Raw genomic sequence first — 19,970 nt, forward strand, 5'->3', positions numbered from 1 at the left:
AGGGTTATAAGGTATGCCCTGGGGGAATATAAGGTTTTTATTGAAAACTTTGTCGTAGAAACTTGAAAAAGGGCGCATTCGATTGAAAATTCAAAGGGCTAGTGCCTTTTTTAATAATCAAAAGTGATTTGAGGGCAACTAAGCCCCCTCTCAAGCCCACCTTTTCTCCAAACACATGGAATCAAAATTTTTAGATAGCTATTTTATTCAACGCTGTTGAAAGTTTTGGAAATTAGGTATTTAAAGATGACAACCCATCCCCCCTCAGGGAAAGGGTTGTAAGTTATGCCCTGGAAGCATGTAAGGTTTTTATAGAAAGTGATGTTGTAAAAACATCAAAAAGGGCTCATTAAATTGAAAATTGAAAGGCTAGTGCCCTTTTAATAGTTGAAAGTGATTGGAGGGCAACTAACCCCCCTCTCACGGCCACCATTTCCCCAAACACATCCAATCAAAATTTTGAGATATCCATTTTGTTCAACGTAGTCGAAAGTTCTGGAAATTAGATCTCTTAGGATGATAACCCCATCAGAGCCCTCAGCGCAAGGGTTGTAAGTTATGGACTGGGGGCATATAAGGTTTATATAGAAAGTTGTTGTTGAAATTTCAAACGGGGCTCATTTGATTTGGAATTGAAATTGCCCTTTTGAATAGTCGAAAGTGAGTGGAGAGTAATTAACCCTCCTCTCACGCCCACCATTTTCCCAAACATGTTCAATAAAAGTTTATAGATAGCCATTTTGCTCAACGTAGTTGGAAGTTCTGGAAATTATGTATTTAAAGATGACAAACTCCCCAGAGTCCCCAGGGCAAAGGTTGTAAGTTATGCCCTGGGGGCATATAAGGTTTTTAATGATAGAGATGATAAACTGAAATGGCTTGTGCCCTTTTTAATAGTCGAAAGTAATTGGAAGGCAACTAACACCCCTTCTACGCCCACGATTTCCCCAAACACATCCAATCAAAATTTTGAGATAGCCATTTTGTTCCACGCAATAAAAGTTCAGGAAATTATACCTTTGAGCAGCACACTCCCCCCACAGTCTTCAGGGCAAGGTTTATAAGTTATGCCCTGGGGGGCATATAAGTTTTTATTATGCCTTCCCAAGGCCAGAAAATAATTTGTAGTTTACTGAAAAAAATACAAATGAATGGTAATTGTCAGTTTATTGTGTACACACTGATAGTTATTAATCAAAGCGTTAATATTAATTGATTTATTAAAGTTATAAAAGTAAAAACATCCCACCCACCATTTCCCCAAATACAGTGAATCTAAATTTTTTAGATGGCCATTTTGTTTAACGTAGTTTCAAGTTCTGGAAATTAGGTCTTTGAGGATGACAACCCTACCCCCCCCCCAAAAAAAAACCCGCAGGGCACGGGTCGTAAGTAATGCCCTAGGGGCGTATACAATTTTATGTTTGTTTGCTACCATTGTTACTACATTTACCACTAGTCCCCGGCGTCGCACCTATAAGAGAATAGATTTTAGTCTTCCTCAAATCTAATTTTTATTTACAAGATAATCTACCTATTCATGAGGTAGAAACTTTGCGAGTCACTGGCTGGACGCTGGTCTTCTTCATTATTCATCAAGAGAAGTGGAAATCTGGTAAAAACTAAATGGCTGTGACATTTCAGAATCCTTGCTGAATAGTTTAAATATCTAAGAGCTATGTATTTCTAAAAGAATTAACAATCAAAATTATTATTATTTTTATTCCTCGAAAATTACTGTATACAAAACTTCGAATATCGTATCACAAAATTCATCCTTTATCTTTGAATATTAGTGCGTCAAAAAAATAACTCCTTGAGGAAAACTTCAAAATTTTGTCTTTTAGAATGATAACCCCCTCAGAGCCCTCAGGGCAAGGGTTGTAAATTATACCCAGGGGGCATATAAGGTTTTTATAGAACACCTTGTCGTAGAAACTTCAAAAAGGACTCATTCGATTGGAAATTGAAATGGCTACTGCCCTTTTTAATAGTCGAATATGATTGGAAAGCAACTAACACCCCTTCCACGCTCACCATTTTCCCAAACACATCCAATAAAAATTTTGAGATAGCCATTTTGTTCCACGTAGTTCAAAGTTCAGGATATTATACCTTTGAGCTTTTCTCTTGTCTTGCTTTTCTCTGTCTACAATTAGCCATGTCTTGATGCAATCTATGCAACCTATTGCAAAATACTTGATAAATTCAATTCAAGTTTTCAAGTATTTTGAATCTGTCTGTCAAGTAGTTTTCAAGTTTTTTTGAATTGAAGTTTTCAAGTAGTTTGCAGTAGGTTGCATAGGTTGCATCAAGACATGGCTAATTGTAGACAGAGAAAAGCCAAGACAGATAGTCCAAGTAATTGAGAGGTAAATGTTTAAATGGCTGGGGGCACGGGTAAATGGCGGGACTGGCAAAGGTATGCATGACTCTCTTATTGGACACATACTTGTTTCTCTTGTTCTCTTGTTTTTAATAGTTGAAAGTGATTGGAGAGAATTGGACACAGCCCTGGGGGCATATAAGAACGATGTTGACACAATGTATTATTTATTATTTTTTTCCTTTAGAGCAGGGCACTTCGTATCGAAGAAGTTGTCGTAGAAACTTCGAAAAGCGCTCATTCAATTGGAAATTGGAGTAGCTTGTGCCCTTTTTAACATTCGAAAGTGATTGGAAGGTGACTAACACCCCTCTCGCGCCCACCATTTCCCCAAACACATCCAATCAAAATTTTGAGATAGCCATTTTGTTTAACATAGTTAAAAGTTCTGGAAATTAGGTCTTAGAGGATGACAACCACCCTAACAGACCTTAGGGTAAGGGTTATAATTTATGCCCTGGGGAAATATAAGGTGTTTATAGAAAGTGTTGTCGTTTCAAAAAGGCTCATTCGATTGGAAATTGAAAGGCCTAGTGCTCTTTTTAATAGTCGAAAGTGATTGGAAGACATGATATTTTTATAGTAGACATCGATGTGGGTATAATGTATTATTTTTTGTTGTTGCTGTTGTTTAGACCAGGGTACTTCGCATCGAAGAAGTTGTCGTGGGAACTTCGAAAAGGGCTCATTCAATTGAAAATAGAAAGGGCTGATGCCCTTTTTAATAGTTGAAAGCGATTGGAGGGTAAATAATCCCCCTCCCACGCCCACCCTTCCTTTTGCCCATTATGTATGAAAACTAAATGTTGCCTTAAGATTAAATCAAAATGCACTGTGTCAATGCTAATTCCCAATAAGGCATCTCAGCAGTATCCCAAGAACGACTGAGGGTATTATGTTCAAACTTTCGGGGCTACTTCTGCTCTTAAAATTGAATCAAATCAAAAGAGCGTAAGTGTATCCATGCTATCAAAGAAAGTAAACAGTTTTTTTTTGCGAATGGTTACAAGTTTTTAATTTCAGGCCAACTAGAGGAGGTATGAAACTAAATTAAACACTACTATTTGTGTCCAGATTTTTAAAAGGATGTATGTTGTTAGAAATTGCTAAAAAATTTTCTCAAGCATACAAATATCAGGCCAAACTATAAAGTCTTAAGAAAAACGAATAGATTTAAAGTATTATTTTCTTTTTCCCTGAAAAGACTATGTCAATATAAAACGAACAGAAATTAAGGAAATAAACTTTTTCCACAAAATAAGTTTTTCAAAGAAAAGTAAAGAACTCCATTAAGAAAAAGTGAGCAAAAATAAAATCAAATAATTTACCAAGCGTGAAACTACCACAAATCAGGATCGGTAAATAAGTGAAACCCAAAACGAACAGAAATTACAATAAATAACCGTGTCAAACTCACAACGAGCAGAAATTAACATAAGTTGGGCTCAAAACCCCTATACCTTCCCAAGGCCAGAACATAATTTGCACTTTACTAAAAAAATACAAATGAATGTGCATTGTCAGTTTAATATACATATACTGATATTTAGTAATCAAAATGTTAACATTATTTGATTTATTAAAGTTATAAAAGTAAAAATATAATATAATAAATAATAACAGAATATATAATATAATAAAGAAGCAATCCAATTTGATATATACTTTTCAACATTTTCTTATGGGCTTCAAAACTCAACGTTTTTTTAAAGGAATATTTGGGTTCGGTTACCCCCTTAAACCAAAAATAATTACAGAACAAATAGTAAATATAAATTTCTAAAAAAAATACTAATTTCAAATTTTTTTTTGTTATAAGACCCCCCCCCCCCGTCCTTCTTACAGAAAAGTGTTGATAGCCTGTCTACTCAAAAATCTTTTTTTCCCAAAGACATCACAAGCAAATGAGAGAAAGCAAGTGATTTTTTTTTTTAGAAAATACTAATTAATAACAAATACTTAATTTAGACCAATACACACACTCTGACGTAGCATCAGCTTTCTTTTACCATACGCAAGCTCTTCGGAAAGTCCCCGTTAAAGCCGTATATAAGAAGTGACAACTGTTGCTCCAAATACTTAATAAGTGATCGACTGTGCTCTCGTGAATTTATAGTTCTAACAGGGAATTGGTTACAGAAAAGAGGTCTACTCAAATCAAGGCTAGTAAATCTAAATGTAGATAGGAACGTGTAAGGTTGTAAATACGTATAAATAACACATAATTGAAAAAAAGTTATGTGTTTTTCCAGGGCAAAACCAAGGCCGTATCTAGGATACGAGGTTGGATCCCCCCCCCCCTTAAACTTATTTCTAACTATTAAAAACGTAAAAAATCCATATAAACACATTTTCGATCCGCTTTTAAAGTTTTATAAACCCCCCCCATCTTTAGAAAAACATAACCTCCCCTAACAAAGATCCTGGCTTCGGCCTTGGGCATAGATTGCTCCAATTATGACCAAAGTGTGGGGATACGGCAGGCTGTTAAGACTTTTTGAATAGCTAGTAAAGCAGTTTAAACCAATATTTTGTCCAAATCAGGGACCAATGCATGGGGGGACTCTGGGCCCAGTTGGAAATCATAAAAGACGTTGTTTTTTGGCGGGGAACTACACATCACATGAAATCACATGAGTTGAATAACCGAGTTTGTCTTACAGGGAACTGGTATATACATGATCTACAATATCGTACGATATTATTACTAAATTACGATACGTAAATATTTCTTTAAAGCTAATTCACAACAAGCCCTATTTATAGTTACCTTGGTATTCTGACTTTGACATCCAAAGACCGATTGACGTAGTGATACTTATAGTTGAGTTTATATATCGATTGATCGACAATCGTTTCATTTGAAAGTTCACTTTTTACCGTTCTAGAAACTTTAGAGGGGTGGCAGATTTCCAATCTACCACCAATGTAATTTCAAACTACTATACTTCCATTATATTTGTAAATCTCAAGGACAGGGAAAACTATTTCTAGTCCTATTGATGTACTTATTGTACTCAGATTGGTGAGCCATAGGCAAGGCCATATCCAGGGGCAGATGGTCACCCCCCCCCCCGAAGTTTTGTCCAAGTCGTGAACACATAACGAAATGCATGTAAACCAATTTTGATGTGTGTTTGAAAGTTTTTCTAACCCCCTACCCCAAAGGCTCCCCTTCTCCCAGAAATCGAATCCTATATACGGCCTTGACCATGAAAATTCAGTTCTAAAGTTTATCAAGTTCATTTTCAAAGAGTTCATGGTAACGTGACTCGTGACTCGGTTCAATAGTAACCGAAACCCTAAAAAACGGGATTTAAATATCAGTAGATACATAAAAAAATCAAATTATAATGCTGATTTCAAATATATAAGATTCATTAAGTTTAATGTTGCCCATAAAAAGTTACGAGCCTGAGGAAATTTGCCTGATTTTCGAAATAGGGAGGAAACACCCCCTAAAATTCAAGGAATCGTAATGAAAATCACGCCCATATTCAACGTACCAGAGAACCCTACTGTAGAAGTTTCAAGCTTCCATATACAAAAATGTGAAAATTTGCAAATTTTGCCAGAATACAGAACACGGATGCGTGTTTTTTTGTTTTTTTCCCCTGGGGTGATCGTATTCAACTATCGGTCCTAAGGGATCGGGAGAGGGTGCATTCAAACGTAAACTAAAAGTTCTAGTGGCCTTTTTAAGTGACCAAAAAAGATTGGAGGGAAACTGGGCCCCCTCCCACACCCATTTTTTCCCAAAGTTATCTGATCAAAATTTTTAGATTGCCATTTTGTTCAGTATAGTTTAAGGATCAAATAACTATGTTTTTAGGTGTAAGGTAACCCCCCCACATGGACAGAGGCTTGTAATTTATGAAATTTGCCAATTGTTTACATATAATATTTGTTATTGGGAAGTATACACATATTTTTCGGGGGTGGGGGGTTGGCTTGGGGTGGATTTCTATAGGGAGAGTCTTCCTTGGAGAGGGAGAGCTCCGAGGGGGATGAATTTTCCAGAGAAAACATTACACTGAGAGGATTTGACAGAATTACTATACGAAATTCTTTTTGATTGTATTACATTCCTTTGCCAAATTTTACATGTGGAGATGTTCCGGGGGAATTATCCTTCATGGGCCTCTAATTTCAGACAGCGGATGATCTATGAAAAATATTATGGGGCTCAGAAGGGAAATGACTTTTGTAAATAGTGGCCTATTTAGATTAGATTGTTTTTTTTTCACATCATAAAATAGTAGTAAGTCAACTCTTAGAAAAAATTGTTGTGCCGTTTTTGAGAAAACTTTTGGCATTTATGTACTATTGCTGCTCCTATAATAAAATAGATATTTTTGTCAATGTCTTAATTAATGGTTTTACCTGTCATTATATGTTTTCATTTGATTTCATGATAAATAAAGCGGAAGTATCGGTACTTCTGCATTATAGCGACCCCACTCAAGAAGTGAAGTTAGTTTAATTGTAATTAAATATACCAAAATATAATGAAAATATAATACTTTAGTAACAGCATTCTAGAAACTAAAACAAAGAATTATGGAAAGTAGGCCACCCAAGTTATCTAACCTGATCAACTCTATATATTATGTATCTAATTGAATTTAACTGCATAGTAGTTTATCTCACTCAGGCTATGCTAATTATCTCCAAGTGCACACAGAGAAACCGGTTTTAAAACATATCAAGAATAACACTGTGGTCGCTATAATGCATAAGTACCGCAGTATCGTCTAATAAATTGTTTAAGCATGAACAACCTCCAAGCCACGAGTACCATCGGAGCTGAAGATCGTCACCTTAGAAGACGAAAAGCATAAAAAAATATTTTCTAACAGTCGAAAACATACTGTTTTTTTCTTGGAATAAAATAACACACAGGTTTCTCGAAGATAAAACTTGCAACAAACAGAAACTATTCTGTGTTAAAGGGAGACTACTGTCTCCTCGGCCCCACTATTTCCACTATAATCTGGCTAATCCTATACTGAAAGTATTTTAAAGCGCAAAAATATACCTGGAGTTGGTACAATTCCATGCAACCGTTCCCAAAAAATTTATTGATAATGTCAAGAACACGACATATCTCGAAATTGACCAATTTCAAATTAAGATGCTAGGTATAGTTTCTTTAACCAAATTGGAATGCCATAATAAAAATCTTAAAGAAAAGCGATCAAAAACTGTTTTTTAGGGCCAACGAAAATACTGAAAAAGTAAATTGAATATTTCGGGAGGACAGCACGAACATAAAAGTTCAAGGAACATGCCAAAAAATGTGGAAAGACAAAGAAATTCAAATAATATGGAGAGTCAATGTGAAAAAACAAAACAATAGAAAAAGAAATAAAAGCTCAAATTAGAAGATAAATAAAAATAAATAAAAACAAAACTTTTACTGTTGGTTAATCAAATTAGCTTTTTTTTTCTAAAATAAGATATGAATAAAGTAACCACATTGGGAGAATGTTCCTCATAAGCATGACGAAGACATCAGTGTTCCCAAACCTTTTCCCGCGACGTTGCAATAGCTTTTAGAATGAGGAATGCAGAATACATTAAATTTAAAACTCTTTCTTTCGGCTTTAAAATTTCAACAACATTCATGTTAGATGCTTTTAAATGTATTAACAAGTCGCATACAATCAAAATGTGAATTGAAAAAGATTTTTTCTATTAAAACTATATATTTACAAAATTTTAAAACTGTCTAAATAAAAAGAAAACTTGAAAAATTAGTATAATATTAAAAAAAAACAATCCACCTAGAGGATATTTGGAATACTTCTTCACTGTTATTTATAGTCGTTGTAAAAACTGTACAATATACACTTTTTGATTAGCTATTTGATTTCAATCTTGGATTACTTAAATTTGCCCGACAGTTTGTCAGTTGGTGGCACAGTATCAATAATTATCCAGTATGACCTTTCCCTATCTCATCCATTATAAAAACCCGGACCGAGGTGCGAGTACTCCAGAGAACGTTTTTGCAGATATAAACATAAGCGGCATTAGATCTTTTCACGGGTAGACAAAGAATAATCCCCTACGGAACAAGTACTGACAAAACCACTTGACCGGCTCAACCAATAAGTGGACAATAAGTGCAAAAATAAGTGGGAGGAGCTTTTTGTTCGCACCGAGAATGAAGAGCCAGAAATCATCTGCGGTAAACTTACTGGTATATTATATAAACTGTGGTTGGTGGAAATATTTATATTTTCCAGATTTTAGGTGGGACATATAACCTTAATCTGCGCAATTATTAGCCCAAATAAAAGCCATCTGTATTATAAGGTTTATAGCTGGTCTAAGGCACAATAAAAATGTTACTTAGATTATTTATTGTTTAACTTCGATGGGTAAAACGAGGGAAAAAATACAGTTTGTATATCAGGCAACCCACAGTTTAAGGATATACCAGTAGCAACTTCTTTTTCCAAACATTTAATACCGCGCGTATAGACTCTGAGAATATATGTCAGAGCCTTGGCTCAGTTGCCATAAGCTCATCGTGATTAGTCCCCGAAGCTGCACCGAAAACAGGCGGCGACCCGCCGAAAACCTTTCAGCGCACCACCGCTGATACAGTCGGCGGCGGGGCGCCGCCGGAAATTTTAAGCGTCGAATTATTTTCTGAGACTATTGAGAAGCAAATATAATGCAAAATGTAATCTACTCATCAACTATAGACTTTAGAATATCATTCACTTGTTTCTGTCCTCTTCGCTGCAATGTAACATTTTCTAAAAAAAAAGACTTTCGACTAGCCATGATTTTTCTCGAATACCTTATTTATAAATGCTTTACCATATCCGAAAAAGGCAGCTATTCTACAAAAGCTTTAGAGCAAGGTTTCTACATATGTAAATGTTTTTTTTTTACATATGTACATGGAAGCATGTACAAAGTGGAAGAACTAAACTTATATAAAAAAATTCTTTGTCTTCCTAACAACCTTCTCGAAAAAATTCAAATTTAAAATAGAAATGAATTCCTCGAAAAATTTTGTAATTTTAAATTAGGTTCTTGATGCTGATGCTCAGTTGCCAATTGTGCAGGTTGCTGATCATCTGCCTCCTATTTTACCAAAATATGAACAATACAGCTCCTTAAAACGGAATTTACCTACAAGATGGAATGCAACATATAGTATGATGCAAAGTATTATTTAATACAATGGCCCTCTGTTGATCTGATGACCATATGAACCTTCTTGATGGTTCACTAACAAAAAGGGAATTCTTGCTCAAAATGGTTAAGATTCTAGTGCTAGAGACTGACATAAGGTACTCTATCACATCTCATCTAAACGGAATTTGTCCAATAGGCTCCTTCAGTTCAAATTGTAGTGAGCATTCTAGTGCAGTAGAAATTCTTTTGTAGAAAGAGGAGATGGCCCTCAAAAAGCTTGAATGGGACGCTGTAATCTCTGGTGCTTTCGGTGGATCAGCTACCCCAATCAGTTGTGTGAACGTGGCTAATGGTATTTCTCAGAAGACCAGAAACTCTAAATCTCTACATGATCATACATAACAAAAAGAAGGCTGCTTGATCAGATAAATGTGTGAGAGCGATGACGCAGAACAGGATGAAAATGATGATGTGATTTGGCTTCAAGTCAATTTATATCTGCACCGCCGGCTTAATTGTATCCGCCGCCGCCAATTTTTATTTCGGCGCGGCTTCGAGGTCTAATTGTTATGTGCACATCGGAAACAATTGTAATTACGCGTGCGTGAAGGCGGGGTATGAATCTTGTTTGGCTTTAAATCTGTGTCACATATTTTTAATGGAGAGTATAGTCATTGTTGCTACTGTATATTCTCTTTACTGTGATATATATTAAAAACCAAATAAGAGCCTAGCGTAACGAGCTAACTGTTCATGCTGGGACACTGAAACAAGAATTAAAATATATGCAGACTTTTTGAGTGAGCAGGACGGACCAGGTTAAAAACTATGGAGTATACCATTGACATGACTAAAAACTTTTAATAACTTTTTACTGTTCTTCATCTAAAAAACCATCTAAAATTAGGAGCAAGAAGTAAACAATTTATTTCTTACAGTAGAGCCTGGTTCCATTGGGAGTTCCTCTGCACTCTTCACTGTAAAGGTCCCTAATCCTAACGTTTACCTTAAAGCTAATTCAAACACCAAAATAAAGGGCAAGAAGACGGGCCAGTAGCTCCTACCAAGTCCTTATAATCCAAGTTATGTGCGTTAACTATTATACGAATTTTGTTTAATGTTCAGACTCACTTCGGCATCTAGAAGCCAGGTTTGCAAACAAGTAGGGGGCACACACAGCCCAAGACATATATTATTGTGGCCCAAGGCTCCAAAGAAAGTAAATGATCAGGCAGATTTAACGAAAAGGACGTTTTTCGGTATTTTTCAAGAAAATTTAAGGCTAAAAGTGAAAATTTAATAGCCCAATTGGTGGGAAATGGCCTACCCTGGCAACACAGGTAATATTATCTCGCTATTTATGCTAAAGTATTTTAGCACTATTGAAAAAGCATCTAATTGTATTAAAACATCCCTTGTGTTTCAAGAATCGTTTTTTAAGAATCTGGAGTAAATGTCAAGTTATAGGGTATTGAGGGGGGAGGTAAACTGTTTCACATGGAATTACTTCTGTCCTTTCAAAGCTTGCTCCTTACTTTCAGTAGGAAAAAACTAACTTTTTTATTTCATTTCTGATCGCCTTTCAAGTAATGCCGAAAATCTCTCCCTCTACGAACCCCTTTTCCACGAAAAATATTCCATGGAAAATTCCTCCACCTCCCCCAGGAAATTACCCCCTAAAAATTCCATCCTCGCAGCTAATTTCCTCCAGGAAATTTTTTGCGGACGACTCAACCTTAAAAATTCTCCTTAGCATACTTTCATTTGAACACAGACTTGATTTTATTTAATATCTGATTGTTTTTCAAATCATCTCATGAGAAATTTTTTCCTGAGATCCCCCTCCTTCCAATGGAAAAATTTCTTCCAAGGAAAATTTCCCCATGCAGAATTTATCCTAGCGATAATTCCCCATGAAGAACTTTTCCCATGGACCCCCCACCCGAGAAAAATCTGCAAAAGAATTCATACCCCGCTGAAAATTTTCCCCGGGAAAATCCCCCTAAAAATCTTCACATGTAAAATAAAGTCACTAAAGAGAAAGTAAGAAAAATAAAACGAATTTTATAGATGAATTCTGGCAAATTCCCCGTTTAAAATGTCCCCTGAAAAGTTTATCTTTGGAAACTTTCCAAAATAAAAAATATGTGCTTCCCAATAAAATAAATGCCTTAGTGGAGGGCGATGTGGGCGCAAGGTATAAGGGGCTCATTTGATGAGAAATTGAAAGTTTTAGTGCCCTTTTTAAGAGTCAAAATTGATTGAAGGGCAACCAGACCCCCCCCCCCTCCACAACCATCATTTCCCCAAACACATCCAATGAAAACTTAGAGATAGCCATTTTGTTCAGCACGGTTAAAAGATCCAGTAATTATGTCCTTGGGGAAGACGAACCCCCCCCCCACAGCCCTCAGGACAAGGGCTATAAGTTATACTAGTTACCCATTATTAATATATAAGGTTTTTATAGAAAGGGTGATTTATGGTTTTTATGGTTTTTATGGAAGAACTTCAAAGCCCTCTGCTTATTTGATTGGAACTCAGACGTACCAGTGCTCTTTTTAAGAGTTGGAGGGCAACTAGACACCCTCCCCCCCCCCCCGCGAAAGGTCCTCTTTTCTCCAAATGCATCCAATATAAATTTAGAGTTAGTCATTTTGTTCAAAATAGTCTAAAGATCACATAACAAGCTTTCCGGGTTCAAATGACCTCCAAGAACCAAGGGGCAAGGGTTGTAAGTTATACCCCGGGGATAAATAAGGTAAATAAGGGTTTTATGTCAGGAGTGGTCGTTTTAACTTTAGAGGAGGCTCATTTAATTGGAAATTGAAAGTTCTAGTTCCCTTTTAAGGGTTAAAAGTGATAGAGGACAACTAGTAGCCAATCTTCTCTGACACCCTCTTTTCCCAAAACGAATCTGAACATAATTATGAGATAGCCAGTTTGTTCAAAAGAGTCCAAAGAACATATAAAAATGGCTTCAGGGCAAATACAAGCCACCAGAGCCTATTGTCAAGGGTTGTAAGGTATGCCCTGGGGGATATAAGGCTTTTATATAAGCCCTTAGGGAAAGGGGTGTAAGTTAGACATTTCGTTTCAGATGAGCCCTTCAGAGAACGTTAAGGGGAGTTTTGAACTAATTCCGAACACATTATATGTGTATGGTTATATGTGTATGCTTATTGTCTTTCTTGGCAGGCGAAAGGCGAATAGTGTTTGTTTTCTTTTTTAATAAATGTATATCTCATATCTCATATCTCATATCTCATATGGGTTGTCAAAAGCGCGTAGCTTTTGACAATATACTCAGCTACTATATACTCAAATACTCAGCAATAACTGAGTATTTTAATTTGGAACTTTCTGAAAATGATAGGGAAGATTATCAATTGACCAAAAACACAATATTTGCATCTACTGCTACTACTACAGCTACCACCACTGCCACTACTACCACCACTACTACTACTACTACCACTAAAACTATTGCTTCTGTAGCGAGTGCTACCAAGGTTGAGGATACTGAAATGAATATCTGACAAAGCGTAGAGGGGAATGTTAAACTAAATCAAAAAATACTTTGCGCATACAGACTGCTAATATAAGCGTTTTAGCAATATTTTCGGGACGGCTTGCCGTATCAAGATGAAACTTCTATGGCATCATGAGTGCCATGTTCAGCAGACCAAAAGGCAACATGGACCTGCTGCTACTGCTGCTATGACTACTAATACAACACTATTACTGCTACTACTGCTCCTATTATTATCACTAGTACTGTATTACTTGTACTACTGAGGCTACGCGTATGAAGCTGAAATTTGACAGAATATTGAGGGGGAAGACGAACTGAATAAAAACACACTATATGCATGCAGATTGTCAAAATGGCGTAGCTCAATAATAGATTTGGGTGTTAAATGGTAGCTTTCGGAGAATGCTTAAATGTAAGATCAACTGACCGAAATATATTATGTGCATGCTACTACTAACACTACTACCACTGCTACTACTTCTACTGCTGCTACTGCTACTAAACTACACTAACTACTACTTCAATTGCAACTATTTTTAAGGCTAAGAGTATTAATATGAAAAGGGGATCAAAAGAGCACATCAGCAATTTTTCGGAACGACTTACAGCATCAAGTGAAACTTCTGGGGTGTCATGAGGGGGATGTTTAAATGACCAAAAGGCAACATGTACTTGCTACTACTGTTAATAATACTGCTTCTATTTCTGATACTACTACTAGTAATACAAAACTACCAATGCTTCTACTTCTCCTACTTCAACCGCTATTGCTAAGATACTAGGACTTAAGGCTAAGTCAAAGAAGGTGAAATTTGAGAGAATATTGAGGGGAAACTTGAACTGAATCAAAACAAACTATGTGCATCTATATTGTCAAAAGAAAATATCTCAAGAGTGGATTTGGGTGTTAAGTTGGAACTTTCTGAGAATAGTTAAAGGGGAAAATGAATTGACGAAAAGGCCATATGTGCATGGTACTTTTAATACTGTACCACTGCTACATTTACTACTACTACTACTACTACTACTACTACTACTACTACTACTACTACTACTACTACTACTACTACTACTACTACTACTACTTCTACTTCTACTACTACTGCTACAACTAGTACTTCAACCACTACTTCTATTGTATTTACTTGTAAGGCTAGGAGCATTAAGATGAGAATTTCAAGAAGTATATGAATTTACAGGTTATCAAAATGACATATCAGCAATATATAAAAAAAAGAAAATTAACGTGGATTGTAAGTTTAATGTACATATACTGACATTTCTTCCTTAAAGTCTTAATAATCTTTGATTTATTAAATTTAACAAAGTAAAAACATTTAAAAAGGTTTTTTCACAAACAGTGATAGAAATTCACAAAAATACCAGACATTTCGGTCACATATGCAGTGACCGAAATATCTGGTATTTTTCTGAATTTCTATCACTGTTTGTGAAACACTGTCGATTAAATGGATTTTATCCCTATTTGAACTTTATTTATTGTCACACAGCTTTTTAAATAACCTAACTTATAATAAATTGTTTTTATATAATTTATAGCTTTCGTTGTTTTTGTAGAAATGTCTAGGTTCCTCATAGATTTTCGTTTCATACTCAGCATGCTCTGTGGAGCATGCTGTGCGTCCACAGAGCATGTTCTGCGGAGCACACTCTGCGCAGCATACTCAGCATGCTCTGTGTAGCATGCTGTGCGTCCACAGAGTATGTTCTGCGGAGCACACTCTTGGTCCGTATGCTCTGTGAAGCAAGCTGTGCGTCCAAAGAACATTGGGTGTTTTCATTTTAATTAGTGCTAGAAGGCCAGTTTTGTGTCCTGGCATTGACTTTGCAATGTCTCTACAAATCAAAAGGTTTTCACAATATACCTTTCTCATCAAAAAAATTGTCAGAAATATTAAAATTTTACCGGATATGGCTTTGCAAGGAATAAATTTCGAAAAAATATATCTTTCTTTATATTATTCTCTTCAACACATGGACAATATCCAATTAAATAAGCGGTTTTAGCTACATCAGTTCCTTCTTCTACTTGTAGGGCGAATTTTATACCGCGTATCTGAGAAACTAATTGATCGCAAGGATCGTCTAATTGATAAACCCAGAACGGAGTTGTTCTGTAGCATACATAAAATCTCGCTAGTTTTACCTTGAGATGGCAAACCTAGCTTTTGTTCAGCCTGGGCATCTAAAACCCGTAAATAAGATATTTTTGTTTGAAGGCGTAGTTTTAATTTCATTTGATTTTTTGTAAATCCTGCATAATATTCATACCTCCCTCTGGACTAGTCCGGGCCTCACTAGTGAGGCGCGCCTCCCAGTTTGGAAACGCTGTATCAAACTAATTTTCCTTTAGTTGTAGGCGGATAAATATGTGAAGAAATGCCAAATGCTAAATGCCATTGATGGATTCCTTTTCTTGACACTAGCAGCAGTTTCCACTTTGAGAAACTGGGATAAACGAGTCTTCAATACCCGGGTCAGGCCTGTTCAGATACAAAATCTTTTGAATATTTGACTTTTTGAAAAGTTGCTTTTATGTTTAAGCTCATTTTCATCCAGAGAGAAATTTACATAAAATACATGCTTATTAGATTATTATTAACAAAAAATGGATTAAACCTTATTCTAAAAGATTAATCCTATATTTGATTATATGCTGTAAACAATAAAGCACAATAACATCCTTATATGCAAGAATACACAAATGCGTTTACAGCCGTATTTATGACTGGTCTTTCAGTGGTTGGTCTTTCTTTTCACATTCTTATGTTCAGGCTTCTTCGAAAGGTTAGTTTTATCTTTTGCACTGAAGATGGTTATGGCAGAAGCCTTTGCCGAAATATCTATCTTTTCCTTTTGTTTTGTTCACTGGCTAAAAATACCCCCCCCTTTAGTTTTATTCTTTTCTTAATTATTTTTCTCTGTTTTTCGTTTTTGTCGTACGTAAAAGAAAAAATTTACACTAAATTAGTTGCTTTTCAGAAAACAATTTTGATAAGGACCACAATACAGTTTTTATGTCATAGCTATTAACTTGACGATAAGTTATCACCTAGCAGCTATTGCCCCCTAAAAACAAAAGACAGAAATCTCACTTGTATCGCGTGATAGACAATTTTTTATGTAGTAGCTAATCATCAAAAAATTAAATACCTCAATTCCAAAGGCTCCAGCAGAAAAAGCAGTAACGAAAGTAATTGGTATTGAATAAAGTGTTCATTACTTTGAAAATAAAAATTGTTTTAAAAATGTATATGATTAAAAGCAAAGCTTTTGAATTCAGTTTTTACTTCTGTCTATTTTTCTCGCCATTTGACACCTGATTAAACACTCAAAGTATAAGCAGATTTTCTGTAAGCTATAAAACCTTCCTAATTATGGTGCAAGACAGTGTTTGCTCTACCCCAAATTTCACTTAGTTTTCTCGAATTTCCCGAAAAGAAAAATTAGCCCCCAAAATCTCCCTAAGAATTAACCTTCGTAAATTCACGAATTTAAACATAAAATACAGATTGTGAATTTTTTTACGTTGATTATCAGGGACAATTCAAAGAATCTAATTTTGTATGGTGAAATCTCCAAAAATTTGGGAATAATGAAAGCACTGAATCAAAGGTCTGTTTCTTCCGTTCTAATAAAAATGTGAGTAACGATTGAGGACTGACTGGTATATTTTCCTTTTTAATGTCTGTGTGCTTTATTTTATGTTTTATTTTGCCTTTTGTTTGTTTTTAATTGTTTTTTATCTCCTTGCATCCCCGGCTATAGAGCCTGCATGGGGGATATTTGATGTTTAATTTTTATGTTTAAATCTCATTTTATCCTCGAGACATATTTTCATAATCCACGAAAAAAATAAAAAAATAAAATCAAAAATCGAAGTCAAATAACCTAGCTCTTTTGCCTGTTGTTGATAGGTAAAATTTTGAGCTAGTAAAAACAAAACTCAAAAACTTAATTGGTTCTTTTTTATGTAATTTTAAGCCAATAAAAAATATAATCATTTTTTAGTCACAACGTCTAACGAAAAGTAAACTCTCTGTTTATCTGCCAATTAAACTACCTCAGAAAGTGTTCTAAAAGTAATTCTAGTGAATACTAAGTATATAAAATATCTATAAAGTAATTCAAAGTTTGCTTTTCTACAAAGTTTAATCGGCTGAGAACAGGCGTGTCAAGATATAAATCTAGCTGACAATAGAATAAAAGAACAAATTTAGATCATGTAGAGATGGCGGCCACAAGAGACCAAATCTCGGATGAATGGAATATGTATAACTTTAGAAGGAGCTGGGAAAAGATATAATTAAAAAGAACATACTGCGTTATTTGCCCTAGAGAATCTGTCATTGAATCAAAAGGTTACTGAAAATATAAAGTCTGAGATTACCAGAAAGATGATAGATTTATATAGAAGTTCTAGCATTAGGCTTTGGGGCTTGATTCCCAGGCTATAAAACCTAGCGGGGGACTATTTTGTAGTCTATTTCCTTCTGTTTTTTTTTTGGCGTCAATAAAATTGATTTTGACATCATATGATTTTCGATGATTGACAAATTTGATTTTTATGAAATCTATTTGTATTGAAAACAAAATATACTTTTTGCCGTTATTTTCTTGTGATTTTTTTCTTCTGTACCATAAAATGTGCAAAATTTAGTTTTTATTAGTCTATTACCGTGATTCCCAACGTGGGGCGCAGGCCCCACTGGTGGGGCATAGCAGTATTTTGGTGGGTCTTGGGCAGGATGTTTGTCCTTTGGCTAACCATGCTTTAGAGCCTTAATTTTTCAATGTGAATGACGTCACATTCATATCAAAAAGTTCGTGGTAACGAACTGTAAGTAAGGAGTGACCCGGCTCAGTAGTAACCGAAACTCTAAAAATGAAATTTTGATACCAATAGATACGTCAAAAGAATCGCACTTTTATGCTGATTTCAAATATACAACTTTCATCAGCTTTAGTGATACCCATCAAAAGTTTAGAGCCTGAACAAATTTGCCTTATTTTCGAAAAAAGAAGGAAACGCCCCTTAAAAGTGATACAATCTTAATTAAAATCAAACCATCAGATTCAGCGTAAAAGAAAACCCCTAATGTATCTGTTTCAAGCTCCTATCTGCAAAAGTGTGGAATTTTGCATTTTTTGCCAGAAGAAAGATCACGGATCGTGTTTATTTGTTTGTTTTTTTTTTTTTTGTTTTTTTTTGTCGTTTTTTTTCCAGGGGTAATCGTATCGATCAAGCAGTCCTAGAATATCGTGAGAGGGCTCATTCGAACGAAAATTAAAAGTTCTAGTTCCCTTTTCAAGTGACCAAAAAACTGGAGGGCAGCTTGGCCCCCTCCCATGCTCTTTTTTTTCCCGAAGTCACCCAATCAAAGTTTTGAGATGGCCATTTTGTTCAGCATAGTCGAAAATCTAATAAATATGTCTTTGAAGATGACTTAATTTCCCACAGTTCCCAGGGGAAGGGCTGCAAGCAGTGAACTTTGCCCATTGTTTACATATAGTATTGGTTAATGGGAAGTATACAGACGTTTTCAGAAGGGATTTTTTTCTGGTAGGGGGGAGTCAAAGAAGGTGTCACATGGGAGAATCTTTCCATGGAGGATTTTTCCTTGGGGGAAGGGTTATTTCTATGAAGGGGCGCCGGATTTCTCAGCATTATTTAAAAAAGATCAAAAATGGAATAAAAACAAGTTTTTTCAACTGAAAGTAAGAAGCAACATTAAAACTTAAAACGAACAGAAATTATTACGTATATGAGGTGCTTCACCCCCTAGTCAATACCACACTCTTTACACTAAAGTTTTTTTTAGTACTTTCAAAAGAGCTATCTATTCTAATTAGACGGCCTTTGTGATTCAGGGATTTGTGATTTGAACAAAATTCGAACTTTAGCGTAAAGAGCGAAATATTGAATAGGGGGAGATTCCCCTCATATACGTAATATAAGTAATCGATAGTAATCGATTACTCAATAGTAATTGAAACTTTAAAAAACGAAATTTTGATGTCAATAAATATATCAAGAGAATGAGCTTATAATGCTGATTCTAAATATATACATTTCTCTAAGTTTAGTATTACTCATTAAAGGCTACGAGCCTGTGAAAATTTACCTGATTTTTTAAAAAGGGGCTAAATACCCCCTACAAATGAAAGAATCTTAATGAAAATCACACCATCAGATTCAGCGTATCAGAAAACCCTATTACGTAGGTTTCAAGCACATATCAGCAAAAATGTGCAAATTTGTATTTTTTTTTTTTTTTTGCCAGAAGAAAGATCACGGATGCGTGTTTATCTTTATTTATGTTTTTTTTTAGGGGTAATCGCACCGACCCAGTGGTCCATGAATATCAACAGGGGGCTCATTGAAACGGAAATTAAGAGTTATAGTGCCCTTTTTAAGTGACCAAAAATGCTGGAGGACAACTAGGCCCCCTCCCACGCCCCTTTTTTCCCAAAATTGTCTGATCAAAATTTTGAGATAGCCATTTTGTTCATCATAGCTAAAAGGCCCAATAACTGTGCCTTTGGGTATAAAATGACCCCCCCCCCCCACAGCCCCAAAGAAAAGGTCTTGTACTGAGAAAATTTGGCCATTGTTTGCGCATAGTATTTGCTATTGGATACATTTTCGGGTGGGGGACAAATTTTCTGCTGGGGGTTTTTCCACGGGGGAAGGTTCCATGGGGAGTGAATTTTCCAGAGAGTGAACTTGTCAGGGGAAATTATACACTGGGGGAATTTTTCAGAATTCTTATACAAAATTCTTTTATATGTCTTGCTTTCCCTTTCCGTCTCAGTTTTACGCGCAGTGTTTAAGAGTAATTATCAGGGGTAAATTTTCACCAAGGTTGC

At 35.5% G+C, this 19,970-nt stretch overlaps 1 protein-coding gene across 4 annotated transcripts in view; it reads left to right on the forward strand.

Annotated features, from left to right (window-relative positions):
• Positions 1-19,970, forward strand: part of LOC148941071 (uncharacterized) — a 49,305-nt gene that overhangs the window by 26,849 nt on the left and 2,486 nt on the right. The window contains exon 1 of one of the 4 annotated variants that reach the window (XM_089105212.1): positions 2,330-2,372. The exons of 1 other annotated variant lie outside the window; for it this stretch is intronic. The gene's annotated coding sequence lies outside the window, so the exon portion shown is untranslated. Of the gene's footprint in view, positions 1-2,329; positions 2,373-4,480; positions 4,549-19,970 lie in introns of those variants that run through there. 2 more of the 4 variants (XM_089105210.1, XM_089105214.1) reach the window with 2 other exon arrangements.

The sequence above is a fragment of the Artemia sp. Qi Xiang Cuo genome, chromosome 19 (genome assembly GCF_049724085.1).
Source record: "Artemia sp. Qi Xiang Cuo chromosome 19, ASM4972408v1, whole genome shotgun sequence".
In the NCBI taxonomy this organism is placed as follows: domain Eukaryota; kingdom Metazoa; phylum Arthropoda; class Branchiopoda; order Anostraca; family Artemiidae; genus Artemia; species Artemia sp. Qi Xiang Cuo.